Below are 14,387 nucleotides of genomic sequence, written 5' to 3'. Positions count from 1 at the left end.
TGTCAATGCCTGAAACCCATTTCTGTGGTCATCCTGGTCTTTGTGTGATTGCTCATATCAAATGGTATGGTTGAACAGCCACTATATGTTTTTAAAGTATTTTGGTGATGTGAAATACCACCTGATAAAAATTAAAAGTGCAGGATACAAAACTGTATATAGTGTATGATGTTGATTTTGTAATGTGTTTGTGGGCTGAATTTCTCTAAGCTTCACTAGTGTAGCCTATGAATGCAAATGAGGCCTTATGAGTGGTTGTGATTGCCTCTATTTGCACAATTCAGTCTCACCTCCTGTGCCCAGGAGGCCCTGGCACTGTCTTATATGTACTTACAAAGAGTTCTATTGGTTTTCTTTACTTCAGATCTCTTTGTTGGTATCCAGGGCCTACTGACTCCAAAGTGCTCAGCTGAGATTCAAGGTGACACAACACACATATAAATCCAGATTCATATAGAAGAATGTCTAGAAGAAAGTATACCAACTGTTTTCTCTCCATGTGGTGAGATTATAGATTACATTTTGTGGGTTTTTTTGCATTTTCCAAATTGTTTTCAATGAACCAATCTTTTTTCTGAGAGAGAGAGAGAGAGAGAGAGAGGAGAAATTGTGCATGCATGTGCATGGACAAATGGAAGAGGAGCAGAGGGAGAGAGAGAATCTTAAGCAGGGTCCAGGCTCAGTGTGGAGTCTAACACAGGGCTTGGTCTCACCACCATGAGATCGTGACATGAGCTGAAATCAAGAGTTGGATGCTTAAACTAATGTGCCTTCAATGAACCTATTCTGCTTTTTTTTGGCCTTTTTTCTTTCTTTCTTTCTCTTTCTTTCTTTCTTTCTTTCTTTCTTTCTTTCTTTCTTTTTAATTTAATTTTTTATTTTTTTAAATTTACATCCAAATTAGTATATAGTGAAACAGTGATTTCAGGAGTAGATTCTTTAATGCCCCTTACCCATTTAGCCCATCCCCCCTCCCACAACCCCTCCAGTAACCCTCAGTTTGTTCTCCATATTTATGAGTCTCTTCTGTTTTGTCCCCCTCCCTGTTTTTGTATTATTTTTGTTTCCTTTCCCTTATGTTCATCTGTTTTGTCTCTTAAAGTCCTCATATGAGTGAAGTCATATGATTTGTGTCTTTCTCTGACTAATTTCACTTAGCATAATATCCTCCAGTTCCATCCATCTTGCAAATGGCAAGATTTCATTATTTTTGATTGCCGAGTAATACTCCATTGTATTTATATACCACTTCTTCTTTATCCATTTATCCATTGATGGACATTTGGGCTCTTTCCAAACTTTGGCTATTGTTGATAGTGCTGCTATAAACATGGGGGTGCATGTGTCCCTTCGAAACAGCACGCCTGTATCCCGTGGATAAATGCCTAGTAATGCAATTGCTGGGTAGTAGGATAGTTCTATTTTTAGTTTTTTGAGGAACCTCCATACTGTTTTTCTAGAGTGGCTGCACCAACTTGCATTGCCACCAACAGGGCAAAAGAGATCCTCTTTCTCCGCATCCTCACCAATGTCTGTTGTTGCCTGAGTTGTTAATGTTAGCCATTCTGACAGGTGTGAGGTGGTATCTCATTGTGGTTTTGATTTGTATTTCCCTGAGGATGAGTGATGTTGAGCATTTTTTCATGTGTTGGTTGGCCATCTGGATGTCTTCCTTGGAGAAGTGTCTATTCATGTCTTTTGCCCATTTCTTCACTGGATTATTTGTTTTTTGGGTGCTGAGTTTGATAAGTTCTTTATAGATTTTGGATACTAACCCTTTATCTGATATGTCATTTGCAAATATCTTCTCCCATTCTGTCAGTTGCCTTTTAGTTTTGCTGATTGTTTCCTTTGCTGTGCAGAAGGTTTTATTAGGATGAGGTCCCAGTAGTTCATTTTTGCTTTTGTTTCCCTTGCCTCCAGAGACGTATTCAGTAAGAAGTTGCCACGGGCTTGATCAGAGAGGTTTTTGCCTGCTTTCTCCTCGAGGATTTTGATGGCTTCCTATCTTACATTTAGGTTTTTCATCCATTTTGAATTTATTTTTGTGTATGGTGTAAGAAAATGGTCCAGGTTCATTTTCCTGCATGTCGCTGTCCAGTTTTCCCAGCACCACTTGCTGAAGAGACTGTCTTTGTTCCATTGGATAGTCTTTCCTGCTTTGTCAAAGATGAGTTGGCCATACGTTTTTGGGTCTATTTCTGGGTTCTCTATTCGGTTCCACTGATCTGAGTGTCTTTTTCTTGTGCCAGTACCATACTGTCTTGATGATTACAGCTTTGTAGTATAGCTTGAAGTCTGGGATTGTGATGCCTCCTACTTTGGTTTTCTTTTTCAAGATTGCTTTGGCTATTCTGGGTCTTTTCTCGTTCCATACAAATTTTAGGATTATTTGTTCTAGCTCTGTGAAGAATGCTGGTGTTATTTTGATAGGGATTGCATTGAATATGTAGATTGCTTTGGGTAGTATCGACATTTTAACAATATTTGTTCTTCCTATCCAGCAGCATGGAATCTTTTTCCGTTTTTTTGTGTCTTCTTCAATTTCTTTCATAAGCTTTCTATAGTTTTCAGTGTATAGATTTTTTACCTCTGGATAAAGTAAGAGGAGAAATGGAGAAAAGAGGAAGGAAGTGGTGTGAAGAGAGAGAGGAAAAAAAAGAGAGAGGAAAGAGAGAGATTGAGGAAGAAAAGGCAGAAAGTAAACTTCATCTATTAGATCAAGGGAATGTGTTTTATGGATTATTCTAAACATGTGGCAAAGTTATAGGCCCTTTCCACATTGGAGGCTACCAGTTGCAGACCATATACTGACTTGCTTGGAAACTCAGTGACTTGCTGGCAAGCTGGAGAACTAACACTATTTGCCTATCATTCTCTCACTCTGAGGGACAAGCAAATCATTTTGCTCCTGTGGGTCTGACTTTCCCAGCTGCAAAACAGAAGGCTTGAGCTAGGTCTGATAGGTTTCTTGCAGCTCAGTCGTGTGAGACCATAGTTCTTGTAGCAGCAATATTCACTGAAGTCACATAGAGATGGTGTATAGATTGAGGGTACCCGAGAATCCTACCTATTCTAGGTAGAGTGGGATTCTGGCTTGAGGAAACAGGTGACAGTGCATGTGAGATGGGTCCTTTGGGTTTCCTGGAGGATGGCTGGGGATATGTGGGACCAATAACAGTGTGAAGCTTAGTGGTATGTTAAAAAACAAGTGGGCCAGCAGATGGTTAGAGCTGTGGGAGATTGGAGTGCCTGCATGCTTTCCTGTTTTTCCTATTCAGCTCAGGAAAGATCTGGCAAAATGCAACAGATAGGGTATCCCCACAAGGGTATTCTTGTGAAGGAACACTGATTGTATATTAGCATTTCCTAATTCTAATGATCCCCATAGTCTCTCTGTATTTTTCTAAGAAACCTGACAAAAACTTGCCAAAAAACTGAAAGAATTTGACATCCATTCTCTCACAGTATTAAGTACTGCCTTTCTAAACTTGACTTTCTATAGACCAGGAGGTACCAGTGTGACCTATAGAAGGATTCTTCTGGCATGGGATCCAACATACCTAAGAAGTCAGTTCCTTAAATATTGATGGCTTAATATTTTTTCATTCATGAGTCTCAGAACTTTATTTTTGTTATGGGTTGGTATTTTTCCTTGAAGGTAATTATGTACAATACTTAAACTAGAGGTTTTTAAAATTTAATTAATGGAAATAAATATTTCATTTGAAATATTCACCAATTTTTAAAAAACTTTTCCCACTCTCCTCTGAAAATTCAATTTCCTTAAGAAGTATGTATCTTGTATGGCTTTTTTTCTTTTTGGCCCCAGAAAATCTTAACACTGCTGGAATTTGAGGACATTTTACAGCTCTGTAGAGAGGACAAGTGTCTGGTAAGTTCTCTTTTCCATGTGCTCTACTGTCATCCATCCAACTCAGCTGTCTCCAACCCAGGGGGCAACTTACAGCAAAAACAAAGAAGCTGAACATAAAGAATCTGAGGAGTTAATTGCAACATTAAAAAGTATTCAAATAACATAAAATAGCGCTTTATCATTTATAGTGTGTTCACACACAGTATTTCGTGTGAGTACTTCATGTGTGCTATAATGGATGAAAAGGTTTTGCTGAAAACTTACCAGTTTTCTTTGATGTACCACTTCATGTCCTACATGTCCCCTTCATTTCCAAAATCATTGTGCCATGTCATTCTTTTGTTCAATAAATGGATATTTAATGATACAGCTAGGCAGTGTACTAGATGCTGGGATACAACAGTGAAAAGACAGATACTGACTCTGTCTACTTGGGACTTATAATCAAGTGTAAAAAGTAAGCTATTAACAAATTCTTTTCTACCTGGTTTGAGAGTGTTATCTCAGAATAAAGAGGGCTTGGGAGCATAAAACAATGACTCAGGAATAGTGTATCAGTCAGGGTCTGAGCAGAATTCTACTCAAAGAATAAGGCAATTTACAGAAGTGTCAACAGACTTGTGCAAACCAGCAGTGGAGGTCGAGTCACTTAGGGACTAGCAGTCATGGGGAAGCCATTATATACCTCATCTGGTGAGGTATGTACCATAGAGATAATAGCACCATTGAGAATAGGACACAGTTGATCCTAGAACCCCAGGTCCAGAGCAGGAAAGGAACAAGGGAAGAAATACCCTGAACTCTTTCTCTTCTTTCCTTTGGCTCTCCTACAAGTGCTTCCACTGGCCATCCTAGCCAGAACTAGAGGGCAAAGAAGCCCCAGAGAGGCAGTTGGTATGTCTTACCTTTCTGACACATAGAGCAGGGTAGGAAAGAACATAAAAAGTACTGGAGAGGAGGAAGAAGAAATGAGAATCACCCTTACAGAGAGCCTCCTTAAGGATGAAATAGTTTATGTTGAAATATGAAGGACATAGGAATTAGCTAGGCTAGGGATAGGGAAAAGGAAGGTTTCAAATACTGGTAATGGCATGTTTGAATGTCCTGACATGAACAAGCAGGGCATGTTCAAGGAATAAAAAACACAGCATATGGCTGGTATGAAAAGAGCCAAGAGAAGCATGGCATGAAATGAAATATCTCAATGATTCAGGATTTTATCTTAAGAGTAATGGGAAATCATGGAAGTCTTTGGGTAGAAACTGACCTGAATCAATTTCATATTTTAAATGGTTATTCTGGCTCCCATGTGAAAAATAGTTTGGAGGGATCAAGAATGAAAGCAGGGAGATCAGGTAGGAAACTGTGAGAAATAAAGGTGATGAAGCAGTAAAAAGAAGTAGACATATTTGAGAGATTATAGTGGGAAGATCATCAGGACTTGGGGATTAATTAGTAATGAATAGAGTATGGTGGGGAGTGGTCAAAAACAACTCCCTGGTGATTGCATGATAATCCCATTTACTGAGGTAGAAACCACCAAAAAGCAGCTTTACTAGTTGGACATGAATTTGTGTCACTCATGGATGGAGACATCCAGTAGGAAATTGTGTTATGTGACTCTGGACTTCAGAGGGTGTCATCTGGGCTGGAGATACTGATTTGGGAGTCACTAGCACATAGAAGAAGATCACAGTCAAGAGGATGAATAAGACTATCCAGGAACAGAATGTCAACTTAAGGCATAAGAATAGAGCCCTAAGGTGGGGAAGTTTTAAAGATTCACTTAAGAAGGAGTGACTTTAGGAGATTGAAGAGCAGCAAAGGAGAAGCAAAACCAAGAGCATGCAGTGTGGCCGCCAAGGGAGCACAGTGCTTGGAAGAAAGGAGGTAGTCAGCTGTGTTGTGTTCAGGTTCTGATTATCTTGTGATAAATCCACTGCAATGAAGTCTTCCTACCCAATTTCCAAGATCTTCTTTAGTCTTGACAGACACAAAGATTCAGGAATCATCTTTTGCACATTTTGCTTTTATTCTATATTTTTCCTTCTCAGAAACTTTTAAGTACTTCAAGACAAAAACAGAAATTCCTCTTTCAATATCTTTTAAAAATACTAAAAAAAATTTTTTTAAGTTTATTTATTTATTTTGAAAGAGAAAGAACACAAGCAGGGGAGGGCCAGAGAGAGAGGGAGAGAGAGAGAATCCCAAGCAGGCTCTGCACTGTCAGTGCACAGCCCAATGTGGGGCTTGAACTCAGGAACCAAGAGATCATGACCTGACCCTAAATTAAGAGTCTGATGCTCAACTGACTAGCCACCCAGGCATCCTTCTTACTTCAAGATCTTAAAGTTGTCTATTAATTAATTTTCCTCACTTTGGCTATCTTAGAATAAGTATATATAAGTATAAAATAAATACAAGTATGGAATAAAATGATAGCTATAGAATAAAAACACAGTAGGTATTATTATCTTTACTACAAGAATAATTGAGAGTAAGCAGCATACATCTATAAGCCAAATGTGAAATTGGAGGTACTCTGATTGAATGAAAAGATGCTTGCATGTACTGAATGAGAGGGTGAAGCAAGCTGAGGACCAACACTAGAACTTAATAGTCAGAGTGGCTGCATCAAAAAAAAAATTCTTAACCTTCTACCAAGGCAGATTGTTAAGCCAAGGTTAGAGCCTGACTGGGAAAATAGAGACCCTGCCATGGAGGGTGAAGACAATGAGTGGATACTCCCAAATATTTTGATTTCTCAGACTCCTTGAACCATCTGGTGAGGGTCACTTCAGGGAACCCACACCTCCCTATTAAAAACCAACATGATGCCATGCTAGAAGACAATGAAGAGACCTGTCCGTCACAAGGCAACAGGTGCTCATCTCAGGATCTTCTCCTCCTCTCATTTGGTCAACTACTCCTAGAACTAGAGCCGATTCTCAGCCCAATCCAGCAAGAGCTATGCTGGGCTGAAGCAGGGAAGAGACGGTATTCCCCAAAGGAGCTGCAAGAGCTAGTCAGTATGTTCTTGCAGGAGCCAGGTATATGTGTATGAGCTTGGATGCTGAGGGTGTTTGATTGAGAAGACCAGAAGATAAGATCTGATAAGTGAACATTTTCCAAAGATACAGAATTTGACATTTTGCAAATTTATTATTAGGATGGGTTCTAGAAGCATGGGAAAAAAATCATAGGTTACAACTAAACAATGTTGAAATGCAGAATTGCTATAAGAAATAGTGGAGAAAGGGAATTAAAGGCTTCAGGATTTGGATATGCATGGATGAGTGGGTTTCACAAGAAAGCCTGGAGGACACACCATTTACCAAGGCCATAAAAGTGCACTAGTGAGAGTAGCACCAGCATCACTTAGAATCTCAATGGTAGTTATCCTTTATAGGCCAGGGCTGACAGTCGATGAGGTTGTTTCTGAATGTGGCATACATTCATCTAAAAGTGGAGATGACAGAAGCCTGCAACAATAAAGCCCAGGTTGTGACACTTAACTGCCAGACACCAGGGGGTTTCCATTATCATCACAGTTGGCAAGAATGGAATGGCAGCCAAGGAGGCCTGACCTGCAGAGAAGTATGGAGATAATTAATAGCACACAGTGTTTCCAGATGGGCAGCCAGTAAGACTATCATTCAGTCTGTATGAGGAGAAAAAAATCATGGATGATTGCCCTAAATTGATTATAAAAAGACACAATCTCATTTCTAGTTTCCAGACCCGAGCCAGTTTTCAGATCTAGAATCTGCTAACTGGAGAGCCAGGAGCTGTGGGATGATACATGAGTCGTAAGGCCAGGTGAGTACCAAAACAATCCTTTTTAAGATGGAAGTGGTGCAACTGGAATCAATAGGCATAAGCCAACTGTGGGAGCAGATTGCCTGGGCGCCCAAGCATCCACCTCTATTGCATCATCACCCTGTTTCCAAATCACACCTATGATTGTATTGGGAATTCCAATCAAACACCTGAAGGAGCAGGGAAAAGTTTGAGCTTGGTTTATGGATGAATCAGCTTGGTGTATGGGCTGTAGCTAAAAATGGAAAGCAGCTACACTGATGTCCACTCAGAGGTAGGCTTGAAAGACAGGGTTAAAGGAAATTGTTCCCAATAGGCAAGATGGTGTACCTGGTCCTGGTCACCTACTATTTGTGGAAAGAGGAATAGCTTGAATTAGAAAGTATATGGACTCATGGACATGGCAAATGGTGTGGCTTGGAATGAAAAGATAAGTTTGGTGACAAGGATTCTGGATTAAAGAAATGTGAAGGGACATATGGGAGAGGACATGAAGTGTAAATATTTTGGTATCACATGTTCTGACCAGAGAACATCTACTGAAGAGTCACTAGGCTGAAAAGTATACAGACAATTTGGACAGTGGGTACCAGCCAACCTCCATCATTGACCAGCCCAGTGTTATCACAATAGGCAAATGAAAAAAGTGACCACGGAAGCAGAGAGGGAGGTTACATTGGGCCCGATAGCTTAGACTCAAACTTACTGATTTAGGTACTGTTGCCTCCAAATATCCAATAAGCAACAGAGACCAGCAGAGACCTTTGCCTGGCACCATTCCTTTGTGTTGCACAGGATTCCATGATCAGGAAGTAGAAGCAGTAGCGACTGCACTTATTGTTACTCCCCATGATTCATTGAAGGACTTTATGCTTTCCATTCGAATCTACATCTCTGGGCTGTTCAGGAATAAAAGCCTGATTTCCAATAGTGGGACTTTAGTCAGGGATCCTGGGAAGCAGCTCACTGATTAATCTGTAAATACTTCTAGGGCACTTTGTGTTCCTTGTGTCCAGAGACTGGCAGGCAAGAAAAGTCACTGTCTTGGCAGGGGTAATTGACACCAATCATTAGAAGGAAATAAGGGACATGGAAGAACATGGAAGAATCCGGAGTGATCCACATGGGTACCTCTTGGCTTCCTTTTGCCAACTGTGAATATAAGTTTTGGCAAACCTAGAATAAGTAATCATGGAGATCTCTCAGGGTCTGGGTCACACCACCTAGTAAGCCAGCAAGGCCAGCAAGGGTGGCTCTGGAGGGTAAAAAGAACCTAGAATGGATAATGAAGGCGGGAGATAATGTGTGAATTGTGGCCCTGTGACCAGCTACAACAGTGGGGCTTATGGTTAATCCTTCTTCGAAGATTCTCCAAGGAAAAGAGGTCCATAAAAATTCTGGAGGAGCTTCTTTCTGAATACATAGAGAGAAGTGGAGGTAAATGGGACAAAGAATTAACTGTGGTAGAAATGGGTATGTGCCATCAAGTTCACCCTTCTAGGAAAGATTTGCTGCCCAGCTCTAGGGAGTGTGGTCAGCTGATGGCCTCTGGCTGGCAGCTCTTTCAGGGTCTGCCTCTATTCCAGACCTTTCTTTTTTTATTTAAATCCAAGTTAGTTAGCATATAGTGAATACTGATTTCAGGAGTAGAACCCAGTAATTCATCACTTGAAAATAACACCCAGTGCTTATCCCAACAAGTGCCCCCCTTAATGCACATCACCCATATAGCCAATCTTCCCACCCAACACCACTCCAGCAACCCTCAGTTTGTTTTCTGTATTTAAGGGTCTCTTATGGTTTGTCTCACTCTCTGTTTTTATCTTATTTTGCTTCCCTTCTCCTATGTTCATCTGTTTTGTTTCCTAAATTCCATGTATGAATGAAATTATATATTTGTCTTTCTCTGACTGACTTATTTCATTTAGCATAATGCACTCTAGTTCCATCCATGTTGTTGCAAATGGCAAGATTTCATTCTTTTCTTCCTTGGGCCCACCCTTCAGCTCACTTCCACAAGTATTGTCTGGACTTTCATTGTGTGTGAGAAACTTCCCAGATGTTGGGCACATAAACATATGTACAACTTGGATACTTGCAGTAAGTGTGCAGAGTATGGGGTGGTGCCAAGGTAGACATCAATTCTGCTTGGGAGTGAGGAAACTGAGGGAGGGGGAGTCCAGGGAGAAATTCCAGAAGAGGTAGTTATCCTGCCAGGCAAGATTTCTGCCTTCCTGCTATACTTACCTTCCATCGACCAGGTCAGCCCAGATTTGATTTGTCTTCTTGACCCATGGCCTCATCCTGTTTGACTTCCCACCACCACACCTATTATTTGACACACACTTTTTCCCTAGGCTACCCATGCATAACCTGGCTCCTCAGGAACCTCATTCTTGCTGAGAAATTCTCCTTCTGTTTGACTGGCTTCTGAACCTTTCCATCCAGCTTCTGCCCTGAACTCAGGTAGTACCTGCAATATATTCATCTGGACCTTGAGAAGGGACTTTGACTTTGGCTTCCATGAGGTGTTCTTTTCTCTGACAGCTGTAGGCAGTTTGCAGCCTCTCAGCTCTCATAGATCTTACCTTCTATCTTAAAACACTAAATATTTTCTGACTTAAAATGATTAGTATGCCTGCAGAAAAAATTGTGAGGTTTTTCATGCCTTCAAGAGGGTAAGCCTTTTTCTACATTTTATCCTATGTATTATCTGGCATGATGAGTTGTACATTATAACCCTTTGAAAACTGTTTTGTACTCACTGTTTTGCTGTAGAGTCAAAGTTCACAATCAAGTGGACTGACCGCAGTAGCCCCAGTGGGCTCACTCCCGCATCCTGACTGTTTAGGACAGGGAATGGCATAGCTCTCATAGAGGCCCATTCAGGATGATTCAAGGTCTTTCAAGACAGATGTAGGAGAACAAATAAGATAAACACATATTGGGATTGAAGATTGAAAAACAGTAGCTTAGAGGCAAATCACTGAGTTTATTTCAAATAAAAATAGCAATGTGGTGATGACTGATTGGTAAAATGGCTTAGTATTTATGACTTCTGTTGGAAAAATAAGTTCCCTCTGTAGCTATCAGTCATGGGGAGAGTCATCCTGTTGATAATAGGGCCTGAAATTCTGATTTCTGATTTCTGGTTATGGGCAACTACTTTGAGAATCCCTGCCTACAAAACAAGCTCAGGAAAGGTGATAGGGCCCACATGGTCACTTGGAACAAACCTGTATCTTGAAGGAGACACATCTATCCTTGGACCTTAATGTTTCTCTAAAGAGCACACCTGGAATTCTGAAAGAACAATGAGAATGGCAAACAGGACAGGGAAAGGAGAGATGACAGAATTTGTATTTACTTGACATGGGGAAGAAAAGAGCCCCTGGATATTTTTAATATTTGAAGTCCACAGCTTTTCAGAAGTGATATGCTGAATTTCCAAACTCGTGTTTTTTATTTTTTTGTTTTGGGAGAGAAATATAGAGTAGAGAGAGTAGAAAGGTAGTGTTCTTGGAAAACCATTCTTGTGTTTGTTGATGGGTAGTGATAAACCTTACTCTCTCATGGCTCTTATACCGTGCTCGTGAACTTCAGGCAATCTGAGGAAAAATGGAGTAAGGAACAACCAACCGAGGCCTACATACTGCTTTGCCCACTCCAGTGTTCCCTTTCTTAGCAAATGGCAATTATTTTCTTCTAGATGCCCAGGTCAGAAACCTTAGAGTTATTCTTGACATTTCTTATGCCTTATATAGGATATATTCATAAATTCTGTTGACCTTATCTTAAAAATATATCTGGAGTTTATGTGGTGCCTGGGTGACTCAGTTGGTTAAGCATCTTGACTTCAGCTCAGGTCATGATCTCACAGCTTGTAGATTCGAGCCCCGTGTTGGGTTCTGTGCTGACAACTCAGAACCTGGAACCTGCTTCAGATTCTGTGTCTCCCTCTCTCCCTGCCCCTCCCCCACTCACGCTCTGTCTCTCTTTCCTTCAAAAATAAATAAACATTAAAAAAAGTTATATATATATATATGGATATGGATATATATATATATGGATATATTTAAATATAAATATATATATATATATATATATATATATATATATGGAGTTTAATCATAACTCTTTGTTTCTACCACTATTACTCTTATGGTGGATTTGGTCTTGCTCTCTTGCCTGGATTGTGCATTAGTCTTCTTACTGGTCTCTGCTTCTAACCTTGCCCCTTTGTAGTCCATTCTTAAAACAGTAGCTGGAAGAAAAAAAACAAAAACAAAAGAACAGTAGCTGGAGGTTACCTGGTCCTACTTCCTATTGTTCCTTGAACTCACCAAGTATGCTGTTGCTTTAAAGCCTTTGCTGTTTCTTTTGTCTGTAACTTTCCTCCTTCAAATATTTTTATTGTTTATTTCTCATGTCAAAGCTCTGTGAAGTCAAATATCAACTTGCCAGTGAAGTATTTCTTGGCCACCCTTTATAAAACATCAGCTCTGCTTCCCAGCATCCCTATTGCTCTTTTACAACCTTATTTATTTCCAGAGCACTTGTCAGCATCTGGCATACTACTTATTTTCTTTTTATTGTTTGTTTCCCTACTAAATATAAGCTCCCTTAGAACTACTTGTTTATTTTGTTTAATATTACACCTTCACCACTTAAAAGAATGCCTGACATTTTTTCAGTACTGAACTAAATAATGGAGTAAATAATTCCCCATGGAAATGATCAAGTTAAGGACCTATAAAACTAAATTGTAGTATGTAGCTAAGGAATAAGGGAGAGAATTTCCTGTTAATGCAATATGTCCAATAAATAGAAACATGCTAAGAAATACCAAGGAATCTCTTCAGGTCTTTAAAGAGATAAATGGTTGTTTTTAAAGTTCTACAATTTAAGGGGTGCCTGGATAGTGCAGTCGGTTAAGTGTCCCACTTCAGCTCAGGTCATGATCTCACCAATTGTGAGTTCGAGCCCTGTGATGTACTCTGTGCTGACAGCTCAGAGCCTGGAGCCTGCTCCAGATTTTGTGTCTCCCTCTCTCTCTGCCCCTCCCCTGCTAACACTCTGTCTCCTTGTCAAAAATAAATAAACATTAAAAATAAATAAATAAAGTTCCACAATTTACTATTTAGTAATCATAAAATTTTAATTTTAGAAATTTTAGCAGGCTTTCTTCATAAATCTGGAATTCTTAGGTGATGAGGATTCTAGACCAGGGAACTAAGGCTCAGAACCTCCATAATTAAATAGAATGTCATTCAAGTTTCTTTAAGTAGCAGTTAAACATTTTTCATGAGTCTGGGAGGATCAAAGTTGATGACACAACAGTTAGCATTAGAAGTGACAATGTGCACATCACCTCTGTAGTAGCTAAATGTCCAATGAAGGGCAAGTGGCACAGACAGAAGGATGATAAGGATGATGAGGGGTCTGTTCTCAACAATTAGTATGGTTGGAAAGGGAATCTGGTTCTGCTAATTACTTGATTTTCTAGTTTCCACAGTTCCAGACCATAGATATCTGTAAGTAGGAAGTTAATCCAAATAGTTTAGCAATTCTAACTATGTACATTTTATGGAATCATTTGTTCATAGGTCCCATTGAAATGGTAGAGTCCAGAGTGACTTGCTGTACTCCAGAACCTTCTATTTAAAAAATTTTTATTAATGTTTATTTTTGAGAGAGAGACGGAGTGAAAGTGGGGGAGGAACAGAGAGAGAGGAAGGCACAGAATCCAAAGCAGGCTCCAGGCTCTGAGCTGTCAGCACAGAGCCTGACGCAGGGCTCCAATTTACAGACCATAAGATCATGACCTGAGCCAAATTCAGGCACTTAACTGACTGAGCCACCCACGCGCTCCTCTATTTTTTATGTTTAATTTTTAATGTAGGAACTTTTAAACATACAATTAGAGAGAATATGATAATGAGCCACCATGAACTCATCACCCAGCTTCAGTGATTCCCACACTGCCATTTTCAGAGTCCACTTAAGACATCTACACTTTGCACTTAATATGACTTTGCATTTCTGTGTGAATAGTAGATGATTACATCCTGACAAAACAAAGACACCACAGCTAACTGAAAAGTCAACTGCATAAAAAAATAATTACCTCACTCATTGTGACACATTTGCTTTCTTTAAAAAGTTTTACTAGTTATAAATGATGTATCAGGCATAGGTTCACATGCAAAGAACTCCAGCTTGCTGGCTTGTTTTGCTGAGTACAAGAGAGTATGGAAAGAGAATTCTTAGATAAATTAGATGCAGAAAAAGAGACAAAGAAAACTGAAAAAAAATTATTATAGTTTAATATAGATGATTATTTATGATGTTGACTGTGTAAGGTATGAGTATTTCAGTGGGAAAACAAATGTGGGTTTTTAAGTGAGGAATAGAGAATGTAGAAGATTTAAGAAGTTGTGGAAGGGCCAGAACATACTTTCTGTAACTCATAGCTGTGAGCTAAGCAGTGTGATGCTATGGTGTTTAGGCTGCTCATAAAACCATGCCCTACTTAGCATTTTTAAAGTGGGGGGCATCTTTTGGTGATATAGTAATTTGTGAAGCATTTATAGAACTGATTCATTCTTAAATAAAGCCAGGTTGTTGAATAGCTTTTCAACATTTCCAGACTTAATCAAAGAATAAGTTATTACTCTATAACTATCAGCCA

At 39.6% G+C, this 14,387-nt stretch overlaps 1 long non-coding RNA gene across 1 annotated transcript; it reads left to right on the top strand.

The window, feature by feature from the left end:
- Window positions 1-374: 374 nt before the first annotated feature.
- On the top strand, window positions 375-7,690 carry LOC122219090. Its single transcript, XR_006202252.1, has 3 exons — window positions 375-502; window positions 3,833-3,895; window positions 7,610-7,690. It is a non-coding gene; the product is annotated as an uncharacterized LOC122219090 (long non-coding RNA).
- Window positions 7,691-14,387: the final 6,697 nt, after the last annotated feature.

This window comes from Panthera leo, chromosome B2 (assembly GCF_018350215.1).
Source record: "Panthera leo isolate Ple1 chromosome B2, P.leo_Ple1_pat1.1, whole genome shotgun sequence".
Taxonomy (NCBI): Eukaryota; Metazoa; Chordata; class Mammalia; order Carnivora; family Felidae; genus Panthera; species Panthera leo.
The sequence above is the reverse complement of the archived record's forward strand: the minus strand, read 5'-3'. Positions and strand labels throughout refer to the sequence as shown.